The sequence below is a fragment of the Symphalangus syndactylus genome, chromosome 5 (assembly GCF_028878055.3).
Source record: "Symphalangus syndactylus isolate Jambi chromosome 5, NHGRI_mSymSyn1-v2.1_pri, whole genome shotgun sequence".
In the NCBI taxonomy this organism is placed as follows: domain Eukaryota; kingdom Metazoa; phylum Chordata; class Mammalia; order Primates; family Hylobatidae; genus Symphalangus; species Symphalangus syndactylus.
Window position 1 is genome coordinate 77,061,656 of NC_072427.2, and position 12,538 is coordinate 77,074,193.

The 12,538-nt window shown below is 40.8% G+C and overlaps 2 pseudogenes; one reads left to right on the top strand and one right to left on the bottom strand.

Moving 5' to 3' along the window:
* Positions 1–5,625: 5,625 nt before the first annotated feature.
* LOC129481644 (angiogenic factor with G patch and FHA domains 1-like) lies at positions 5,626–8,216 on the bottom strand (annotated as a pseudogene).
* A 2,372-nt stretch (positions 8,217–10,588) lies between these two features.
* LOC129481643 (retinoic acid receptor responder protein 2-like) lies at positions 10,589–11,483 on the top strand (annotated as a pseudogene).
* The last annotated feature ends 1,055 nt before the right edge of the window (positions 11,484–12,538 follow it).

Consider the following 12,538-nt stretch of genomic DNA (forward strand, 5'->3'; position numbering starts at 1 on the left):
CAAACACACAGGTGAGATTGTGGCACTCATATGCACACCCAGCCAGCAGTAAATATTGTCATCGTCTCACATGAACACAGGTCACTGTTGAGGTTCTGAATCTCACACCTGTAGTCAGTCAAAGGTGGGAAAAATTGACTTATATATAGATACTCATGGGTTGGTGACTCTCAGACCAAGATGCAGCACAACTGTGAGGCTGTGACTTCACTAAGGTGACACAGTCTGCAGAGGAATTGAGGATCTCACGCACAAATCCAGTCTGGTGTTGAGATGTTGAGATGGTTACTCTTGGGCTTAGACCTAACACACAAGAGGTGTTGAATGTCATGCCTACAACTGCGACAGTTGTGGGATTGTTAATCTCATTCCCGGACCATTCTGCGGGTTTCATGGTGAAATTTCCCAGTGCCTAGCACCTGAGTGACTTGACGCTCTTGCATGGACCCAGCCCATAGATGGGATATTAACATATTGCTGGATCCAGCACCTTGAAAGTGTAACTCTATTCTCCTTCACTGGCACTGCCCACAGTGAGCATTTTGACCTATCGCTAGACCTTGCACCCAGGTGATGTGAGTCTCCTCTTCTGCCTTGGCGCTGTCCACAGAAAACATTTTTCTACATAGCTTGGCCTGGCACCCAGGTTATGTGACTCTCTGGCTTGTGCCCATATGGGACACTGTGGTATATTCCTGGGTCCACTACCCAGGCGATGTAACTCCTCTGCCTGGGCCCTGCCTACAAGGGGCATTGTGACATTTCTCTGTGCTCATTGGCCAGGTAATGTGATTCTCTTTTCCTGTCTGGTCCCTTTACACAGAAGGGATTGTGACATGTTGCTGGGCTTAGCACAAAGTTGATGTGAATCTTCTGCCTGGATCAAGTTCACAGAAGGCCTTGTGACATATTTCTGGGTCCACTACCTATTTGATGTGACTCTCCTCTCCTACCTGAGCATTGCCCATAAGAGAGATTGTGACATACTTTTGGGCCAAGCACCGGGATGATGTGACTCTTCTCCCTGCCTCGGTCATGCTGACAGAGGGAACTGTGACTTATAACTGGGCACAGCACATGGGTGAAGTGATTATTCTGCCTGGTTCCGACCTACAGGAGTCATTGTCAAATACCTCTGGGCCCATCATCTAGACTATGTGACTCTACGTCTTCCTAGGGACTGCTCACAGTAAGGATTATGACATATTACTTTGCCTAGTACCTACGTGATGTGACTTTTCTCTCATGTCTGGGCTCCGTCTTGGAGGTGAATGTGACACACAGCTAGGCCTGGCCCCTAAGTTATGTAACTTCTCCTTTTTCAAAATCTTACTCACCAGGGGCATTGAAACATCCCTCTGGGCACTTCACTTAGGTAATGTTACCCTGTTGCCTGGAGCCTCCCTCAGGGGGTATTTTGACACATTGGTGGACCCAGTACCTATGTGATATACTCTCCTTTCTTGCCTGGGCCCTGTATACATTGTATATTGTAATATATGGCTGGGTTCAATGACTAGGTGATGCAATTCTTATGCATAGTCCCTACCCACAGGGATATTATGACATTTCTTTAGCGCTGACTCTCCTCTTCTGCCTTAGCCCTGCCAAAAACGGAGGTGGTGACATATAACTGGACCTAGCAACCAGCTAATATGACTCTCCTCTTTTGCCTGCACCCAGCATATTTTGGGTATTGTGACATATCACTTATCTCAACACCTGCAGGATGAAAGGCTCCTGCCTGAGCCCAGCCATCAGTCAAAATTGTCATTCTCCCACACGAACACAGCCCATAATTGAGGTTCTGAATCTCACACCCAGAGGCAGTCAAAAGTTGGAAACTTGGCTCTCATAAGTGGATATGGTCCACAAGTGGGTTTGTGACTCCCTGATCAAGATCCAAAACAGTTGTGAGGCTGTGACTCCACTAAGATAACTTAATATTCAAAAAGCATTAAGGCTCTCATGGAAAAATCCATTCCACCATTGAGATTGTGACTTATGTACATAGATGCAACATACAGGAGGCGTTGACTCTCATACCCAGAACCGGCACTTATGTGGGATTGTTAACCTCACCCAGAGACCTTCCTGAAGGTGTGATTCTGACGTACACCTCTATGTGGGATTGTTAATCTCACCCAGGGACCTTCCGGCAGGTGTGATTCTGACGCACACCTCTATGTGAGATTGTTAATCTCACCCAGGGACCTTCCTGCAGATGTGATTCTGACGTACACCTCTATGTACGTTGCAGTGAGCCGAGATCGCACCACTGCACTCCAGCCTGGGTGATAGAGTGAGACCCTCTCAAAAAAAAAAAAAAACAGAGGCAATGACTTTGGTTCCTGCCTCTGCCTGAAGTTAGGTGCCCCTGACCTCTGCTGGCACCTAGCAGTCAAAGTGGATGGGGTCAGGGGTCAACTCTCAGCCGAGCACAGGGCCCTTCCCCTCTCGTTACCCCGCATGGGTGAAGCTGCTGGTCATGGCTAACCCGGAGCTGCTCTGTGTCCTACAGTTCCCTGCTGAACCAGCAATATTTATGGGGTACAGTGTGATGTTTCACTGCATCATACTACATGGTACAGTGTGATGCAGTGAAACATCACACTGTACTCCGTAAACATGTATAATTATCATATGTTAATTATATGATGTTCCACTGCATCATACTACACAGTACAGTGAGATGCAGTGAAACATAACATTGTACTCCGCAAACATATGTAACTATCATGTGTTAATTACACGATGTTTCACTGTATCATACTACACGGTACAGTGTGATGCAGTGAAACATCACACTGTACTCCACAAACATGTATAATTATGTTAATTATATGATGTTTCACTGCATCACGTTGTACCATATACACTGTACAGTGATCCAACCAGAGTAATTAGCGTATTTAACACTTTAAACATCTATTTCCTTGTGCTAATAAAGTTCAAAATCCTTGCTTCAAGCTATTATAGAATAAACGGTACATTATTATTAGCTATAGTCATCGTGCTGTGTAATAGAACACCAGGATTTATTCTTTCTAGCTGTAACTTTGTACCCAGTGACAAAGCTCTCCCCACTCCCTCATCTTTCTGCCATCACTAACCTCTGGTAACCACCATCCTACCGTCTACTTCTATGAGATGGACTTCTTCAGATTTCATGTGAGTGAGAGCACGTGGTCTTTTTCTTTCTGTGCCGGGCTTATTCCACTTAACATAATGTCCTCTAGGCTCATCCATGTTGACACAAATGACAGAACTTCATTCTGTTTTATGACTGAACATTATTCCTGTGTGTGTGTGTGCATGTGTGTGTGTGTATGACATTTTCTTTATTCATTCTGTAGATGGGCACTTATACACTGTTGGTAGAAATGTAAGGTAGTACAATCATTTCCCATTTCTATAGGGAGAACAGTATGGAGGTTTTTCTATAAATTATAAATAGAACTACCATATGATCCAGCAATCTCATTGCTGGGTTTATATCAAAAGGAAACAAAATAAGCATGTCAAAAAAGGTAACTGCACTCTCATGTTTATTAAGCAGTATTCACAACAATCCAAACCACTATTTCTTCTAAGTATTTCTTAATTTACCTTTTTTTCATATATTACACCCTAAACTTTTAAAGGATTCATGTCTCGTTTCCAGTTTCTGAAACTTATGAGTCACTGATTCTTTGACTGTTGCCTTCCTATTTAGAGAGTCTGGTAAAACAATTAAATGCTTTTTATTTCTTCTCAATCTAATCTTCATATATAAATATATTTATATTTTCTGTTAATTTGCCTTCTATAATATATATGACTACATTTATTGTGATCAGCATTTCACTTTACTAATCCTCTTTTTGGCTCAGCCTATTTTAATATGTAATTTGTATGTTGTACATTAAATTGTTTTAGAAAACTTTCAATACTTTACTTTTCATTTGCCTCTTTTCCAAAGATAGCTTGACAAGCTCATCGTTCCTTTCCACATTATTTTGCTTTCTTGTTTTTCCATTATATTGACATAAACATTTAAACATAAATTCAATATCTGAGATTTATGTGCCATATAATTTCTTCTGATGCTTCACCCCAGTAGCTCATCTCCTTGTGTGCAACATAATTTATAATTTAATCCTCACATATGAGAGACACCACATTCCAATGCCTGCAGGTAGTGTCTCTTTGTTTATTCCATTTGCCTTGTCAGAAGGGAACAACCCACAAGGACCTGACATTCTTGTGATCAGAGGTATCTGAATGGAGCCCTGGCCTCTTAGGTTGATTACTTCTCTGGATCATTACCTTTATTTACTTCCAGTCCTGGGAAGTTTTCTTAATTTCCTTTCAACTATATTAGGCATTCTGTGAATTCTTGTAACTTGGTGATTTTAATTGTCTGCATTAAGTGTTTAAAGTATATTATTTTTCCGAAAAGGAGAAATATCAATAAGTGCATATATGAGTGACATATTTTACATAGATTTTCTATGGCATCTATCACCATGAGAAATTCCAAGTTTTTTTCATTTGAAACACTCCTCTCATCAGTAGACCATATTGTAATAATTTGTAGAGTGTTATTACTTTTATACCATTAGAAAATTAATTATATATTATGTAAATATTTTTGAAATACTCCACTGCAATAAATAGTATATGGTCAGAAGTATTGTTTTCTCTAACGTAAAACTAATAGGAGTAAAATTACTTACCTGAATTCAGACCTTTTTGCTTCAATGGCCATTCTGTCTCATTAGCACTTCCCTGATCCATAAAAGTCATCATTTGTATTTTTTGTTTAATTCATAATTTATTGAAATGAGTAATTTAACATTATAATGTTTTATGGCAATTTAGGATATTTTCAATAAATATATTGAGCTTGAGGTCCTGGCTAAGTATCCCTTTTGTACTCGAAATCAGATTTTTCTGGCACAACTTCATTGCCTGCAATGGTATTTATAAAAAGTATGAATGCCAGCACATGGACTATTTCAATACTGTACTCATTTGTTCATGTATAAACATTTCATTAGCTATGAAACAAACCAAATACAAATGCTGATGTATAATATATATCAACAAATTCAGATTCTTCACTGAAGAAAACAATAAAAGATGAATTTTCTGTGACATGTCACTTGTTCATTAGTTCTTTAATATGATTTAGACTATTCCAAATATAAGAAAATGTATGCATCACTATTCATGTTGTCTCAACATTTTTTATCTAGGTCCTGAAGGGCATAAAAAAGAATGTATATTGTCAGATTTATTTTTATAGACTTTAGATGTTTCTTTTGCTGTATTTTCTGTGCATACTAGTATGAATATATGGAGACAAGGACAAATGAACATTTAAGTGGTTATATGAATTTTGCTTATATGGCTAATTTTTTATATGGATGTTGTAAATGACAAGATAAAATAGTAAAGTTTGATAAACTTATCTGTGCCCTGTGAACTTTAGTTCGCTTACTGCATAACTTAATTCAGTCACTAATAATTAGTTTAAAAAATATATTTAAAAGCTGCAAACCACATTTTATTACACATTTCTGAATCAGGAAGGGGTAAATTGTGACACAGCTTTCTTGTGCCACTGACTTTTTTGGGGAGAAACGTTCTGCAATAAAATAAGAGTTTCCAAACTCTATTTATAAAAAAACTTGTTTTCTTCTGTGATTAACCTTCACTCCTCAGTCCCTTTTACCCAAGGAATGGTTCCTAGGTCATCTTTTTGAAGTTTAGTTTCTGGAAAGTTTCCAGCAAACCTCTCCTGTGCTTTGTCCCAGTTGTTGTTGCTGTTGTTGTTGTTATTGTTGTGGAGAAGGTGAGTCTCTTTAATTGAGGATGGTTAGTCTGTCTCCAATCCTGCATGTGTTTGCCGAAGCTGAAGCTGTATTGGAGTTTTTATTCTCTCACCATCCTTCCCCAGGCCTTCTCCTGTTATCAACACATCTTTTTCAACATCTTCTGACCTTTGTCGCTATGAGTAATTTCAGAATGAACAGATGCAGGAGCATCATCTCTTTGGAAATTTCCTTCACTTCCAATCTGCTCCCTATGTTTTCCAGCTCTATCTTTATATTTTTGATTCTCCAGTATCTTATCATCTTTGTAGTCTGTATTCTGTAAACCATATTTTACTCATATATTTTTAAAATCCTTTTCTTCTTTCCAACTCGTTTCCTTCTTAGTTAATGATGGACCAAAAATGATTCATCTTTCTTATCAAGGAAAAGGTGAGCTCTAACCTGCCCTGGTTCACATTCAACACAGCTATTACTGCCAGGGTGAATGTAATAAGATAACACGGTGTCTCTAACTTTCACTTTATCTCCATGCTCAGGTTCATAAGGGTCACATTTAGTTTTCAGCTGGACAATCCATTTTCCATTAACAATTGTTCCATTTTGACGGCCTGATCCAAAAGGACATACCTTTGTAAGTCATGGTCAAAATAAATCTCTGCATGAAACTTACACCAACTTCAGGGATTCAAAGAGTATGCTCCATATCGTTTTCCCTTCCATTTGTAGCAGGTTTCACAGCAGTAATGATGAAGAGTGATCCTGTCTGTAACACAGGTGATCTAATGACAGTTACTCTCATATATGAGGGCCACACTTTTTCCTCATCTTCCTCCTCAGTATCTCTTGCAGTTGCATTGCCTTTACTGGTAACGCCTTCATCATAACTACCCTCGGTCTGAGAGTCTGTAATTTCACCTTCTTCTGGTTCACTATGAGTCTCTGAGATTTTCTCATCCTTAAAGTTGAATTGAGATGTTTTCATTAAGAGGAGATTCCATAGTATTTCCACTAACTGGAACAGTGAATTTTGGGGGATTATTTTTGTGATGAATGCCTATTTTGGCTTTTTTTTCACATTTGTGATATTGTCTTTCCCATTGCAGCTTGTATATTCAACAGTGAAGGCTTCTTGATCCTCTGAATTCAAATCCCTTTCCTCATTTTTTTTTTTTTGTAGAAGAATCTGGATCCTTTCTTTTCTCAATTTTTTATTTTTGTTTTGTGCTATAAGTCTGATAAGGTTGCAAATCTACTCGAGAATGAAATCGATAGTGACCACTTTCCATATCACAGTAGTAATAAATTAAATCATAATATAGTTGATTCTCAGAATCTTAATAGAAACCAGTGCTGTGGTCAAAATACCGTCCAGCATTTTCATCACGACTAAATCCAGTCTATGATAAAGCCGCTTCTGCTGCAGCTCTGAAACTTCCAGCTAATGACGAACCTTCTAAGGACGTATCTTGTGCTGCTAATGCAGATGCTGGCTCCTGTGAATTTGAGGCAAATGACCCTCTTGTCTACATTCAATATTTGCTGTCCTATCAGTACCAGGGTGAGCATCATTTTCTATTTATAACTGGTCGTTAGAATTCAAAGCAGGAGTTTCAATATCCTGATCTTGCTGATTTGACAGTTCAGTCACTCACTTTATTTGGAAGACTAACATCATTAGAGTAGATCTGATAATAATAATCTGAGACTGACCAAGGAGCATGGTTCTCTGTGAGTACTTCTACATCAGACTTTTATTATCTCCATTTCTCCCACAGCGGAGTACGTTACTGAGTTCTTCCAGCTGCGTGCGGAGTTCCTGGATGTTGCTCCTGTCGCTCTGAGAAGCCTTCCTGTGCGAGGCCAACTTCTCCGGTTCCCGCACCTGCCGCCGGCAGCTCAGCATTCGGGTTCCAGCTTCTCCGTCCTCCTTCTCCTCTGGACCAGCTCGGGCTCGGGGAGGGGGAGGAGCGGCCACAACGAAGGCGCTGGCTGCCGGTAGGGGCCCGAGGCCGTGAGTTCCGGCGCCAGATGGCTGCGGCCTCGGAGGCGCTGCGCGGGGCCGAAGCCGGGGCCGGTGGAGCCACAGCCACGGGGGCACGCGGGCAGCCACAGGCAGCCTCCCTGGCCTGGACGCCCCAAAACGCGGAGGCTAACGGGGCTGCGGCAAGAGCAAGGCGACGGCGATGGCCCCGCCGGATCTGCGGGGCGTGGAACCCTGGGAACGATTGTACCTTCCCCAGCCACGGGGGCTGCGGGAGGAGCGTCGAAGTCCAGGGGCCAGAAGCGCTCCGGCCTTTCCCGAGTTGAGCTGGAAACAGTGGCCAAGCGTGTTTTAAGTCGAGTTTCCGTGTGGCTTGATACGACCTGCTGGTTACTCTTATTTTTTTCCTCCATTCGTTGAGCTATGATTGACAAATTGAAAAGTGTATATATTTAGGGTGTACAATAGTGTTTTGAGATGTCAGTAGTCTTTAAATTATCTCAGTTCAGCTAGTTAGCATATCTAGCCCCTCACATAGTTAATGCGTTTCTGTGTGTGTGGTGAGAGCACCTGAGATCTACTCTTGCAGCAAATGTCAAGTACACAGTATTGTGAACTATAGTCACTATTCTGTAACTGTCCCCAGCAATTACTCACCTTATAACTGAAGGTGCGCCCCTTCCATGGCTATCTCCCCACTTTTCCCTCTTCCTAGCCCATGGGAACCACGGTTCTACTGTTTCCATGGCTTTTTATTTTTTATTTTTATTTACTTTTTTAGATTTTACATACAAACGAGATCATGCAGTAGTTGTCCTGTATTCGGCTTATTTCCCTTAGCATAATGTCTGCAAGATTTATCAATATTGTTGCAGATGAAAGAGTTTCATTTGTATTAAAGCTGAAACTATGTATCTCTCAGTTTATTTATCTGTATCAGAGGAGTGCAGATACCCTTGATGATCCTGGTTTTATTTCCTTTGGCTATATACTCCCAATTGGGATTAGTGGTAGTTCTAGTTTAAAATTTTTAAGGAACCTCCATATTGTTTTTCATGATAGCTGCACCAATTGACATCCTCAGCAACAGTGTACAACTGTTCTCTTTTTCTACACCCTAACACTTTTATCTTTTGACTTTGTGATAATAGGCATCCAAACACCACGGATAAGGTGATACCTCATTGTGATTTTGATTTTAATTACTCCGATAATTAGTGACGTTCAGCATTATTTATTTAATTTTTTAACAGTTTTCTCAAACATCATTTTATTCATTGTGCAATATTACACCCTAGGATATTCTATAATTTAAGAAAGTAAGTGCAAATTGTAGAATATTTAAACTGCTTCTTTTTTTACATATGTGTCGCTTTTATATTTTATTTTTATATACCTGCTGGCCATTTGTATATCTTTGGAAAAGTTGCCATTTATATATTTTGCCCAATTATTAATCAAGAAATTGCTTTTAATTCTGCTGTGGGTTCTTTTTTGTATTGATTAGTATGACATATATTTTGGATAGTAACATATTATCCTACATATGGTTTACAAATATTTTCTCCCATTTCCTATAATGCCTTTATATTTTGTTGTTTCCTTTATTGTGCAGAAAATTTTTACTTTGACATAGTTCCATTTGTTCATTTTTGCTTTTGTTGACTGTGTTCTTGGTGTCATATCCAAAACATCATTGCCATGACCAGTGTCAAGGAGGTTTTTCCCAATTTATTTTAGAGGATTCATGATTTCAGTTCTTATGTTTAAGTCTTTATTTCATTTCAAATTCATTTTGTGATGATATGAGAGAAAGGTTCACTTTTTTCTGTGCATAGCTAGTTTTTCCTACACCACTCCTTGTTTTTTTTCCTACACCACTCCCTGTGTTTATCCTTTCTCCATTCTGTGGGATCGGTTGACTGTACCTTTGTGAGTTTATTTCTGGGCCCTCTTCTGTTCTATTGGTTTTTATGTAGGTACTATACTACATTGATGACTACAGCTTTGTAATATAGTTTGAAATCAGAAAGTGTGAGGCTTTCAGCCTTTTTGTTCTTCTCAGTATTTGGCTATTTGAGGTCTTTTGTGGTTCCATACTAATTTTAAAATTGTTGTTCTACATTTTTAATAAAATGGCATTAAAATTTTGATAGAAATTTAACTCTGTAGATCACTTTGTGTAGTATGGATATTTTAACAATATTAATTTTTAGAATCCATGAACACATAAATATTTCCCATTTTGTATTCTTCATTTTCTTTCCTCAACATTTTATAGTTTTCAGTATGCAGATCTTTCATATTCTTTGTTAACTCATTCCTAAGTATTTCATTCTATTTGATAATATTGTAAATGGAACTATCTTTATTCCTGTTTCAGATATTTTGTTGTTACTGTTAATATTGTATCCTGAAAATTTACTGACTTGGTTAGTTATAACAGGTTTTGTTTTTTTTTTTCTGGTAAAATGGTGGGTATTCTGAATTCTGGTTAAACTTTAAATTGATAGTTGCAATTATCATTTCAAAATTATTTAAAATATGACCAGATGGATTCCTGCTTTCATGAATTCAATGGAATTCAAATCTTCCCATTTAAAATAATTTTGTCTGGTTGACCTAGGCCCTGGGGATTGGGGGCACCCCGTGGGAGCCAGGAAATTCGCTTGGGGGTGGGAAGGAGAAGCCATCAGAGAGGGGGCTGAGCTGGGGAAGCAGAGAGGGGCTCCAGGGACAGCCTGGAGGAGAGGGGGTCGTGTCGGAGACCCAGTGGGGAGAGAGAATGGGACAGAAAAGGAGGAAGGGTGAGAGTGAGCAACAGGACGGCTTTCCGGCGCAGCAGGGAAATTTGCTGAAACTGCAGGCCCCAGGGAATAGCGCGGGCAGGGTGGGAGGGAGTGGAGAGGACCCAGCAGACCCCAAGGTCAGTGTGGAGAAAGGGACATTTCCCTGTTCCTTCGCCTCTGCCCAGCATTCTACAGGCAAGCCCACCCAGGGGCAGGGCAGAGGAGGAGGTGGCTCCCGGCAGGCTCGGAGAACTAAGGGGCGCACACCCGCTTCGCAGGGCCGGGGTGACAGGGGAAGCCTGAGATGGCTGCGGATCTCGCTGGCCCCGTGGGTGGGCGCGGGGGACGCGGGAGGGGCCGAGCTCACGGGGCCAGCGCCGGGGCCTGCAGGTGGCCCTGGAGGAATCTGCAAGCACCGGTCCGTGCAGCGGGCCTTCCGGGAAACCAGTGTGGACAGCGCCCTGGACACGCCCTTCCCAGCTGGAACATTTGTGAGGCTGGAATTTAAGCTCCAGCAGACAGAGAAGCGGCCGGAGGAGGAAGGACTGGAAGAAACCCAAGTGCAAAGTCCAGCCCGAGGGGAGGAAGCAGAAATGGCTGACCTGCTCAAACTGGGCTGTGAGGATAAGGTTCTGGGCAGGATGGTTCGCTGCCCTCCAGAGACGCAGACTCGGCGGGAGCCTGAGGAGCATCAGGAGACCCGGTGCAGCTGCGCGGAGCGGGCGGTGAGGACCCCACAGCTGCTGCTTCCCTGCACAGTTCGCGTTCTCCAAGGCCCGGCCCCCAGCGGAGCCCAGCACTGAATTGCAGGACGCCCCCTGGATCCCTGCAGGGGATAACCAGCGGAAGACCCACCTCCCAGGGAGAGGACCCCACGGTATCCCCGGATAATAAAACTATTCTCTCCCCCCAAAAAATACATAAATAATTTTGTCTGGTCTTTGAAAATGTTTATCCTCTGTCTACTGGTCAAAATGCTGCCCATTTATCTATATGCCTAATTAGTCAAACTTTTTAATGAAGTTATTTAACATTCTTTTTTATTATGAAACAAAACAGTAAATTTGTTAGTGATTTTAATATCATCTAATATGATTGAAAATATGTCAATTTGTCATTGCCAATGAATCTTTGTGTTATTTATTTTACTCTGTTACATATTCTGTCCATAAATGTCTAAGTGGCTTAGAATCTTGCCTAACATTGTATGTGCTAAGTACTAACTACTCTAATTCATCAAATTATCTTTCTATACCATTCTTAAAATACAATATTATTTTTTATTTATTTTTATTAAATTTTTTTTGCCTAATCTAATTATTTATGAAAATTATGAGGTCTATTCAGTTTGTCCTCTTGATAAAAGCCAAAGTTTTTTCTCTCTATTTTTTTTTTTTTTTTTTTGAGACCGAGTCTCCCTCTGTTCCCCAGGCTGGAGTGCAGTGACACAATCTCGGCTCACCACAACCTCTGTTTCCTGGGTTCAAGTCATTCTCCTGCCTCAGCCTCCCGAGTAGCTGGGACTACAGGCGTGCTCCACCATGCCCGGCTAATTTTTGTATTTTTAGTAGAGACGGGGTTTCACTATATTGGCCAGGCTGGTCTTGAACTCCTGACAATGTGATCCGCCTGCCTCAGCCTCCCAAAGTGCTGGGATTATAGGCTTGAGCCACTGCACCAGGCCTTTTTTTTTTTTATCTCTTTATTAATATGTTAGAGAGTACAAATGCAGCTCCCTTACAGAAGCATGTTGCATTGTGATGAATTATGGGCTTTGGTGTGACAATCATCTGAATGTTGTTTATTGTCCCAATTAGCTATTTTCTCATTCCTAAACCCTCTTCAACCTCCCATCTTTCTAAGTATCCTGTGTCTATTTTTCCAGACTCTATATCCAAGTGTATGCATAATTGAGTTCCCACTTACAAGTGAGAAAATACAGAATT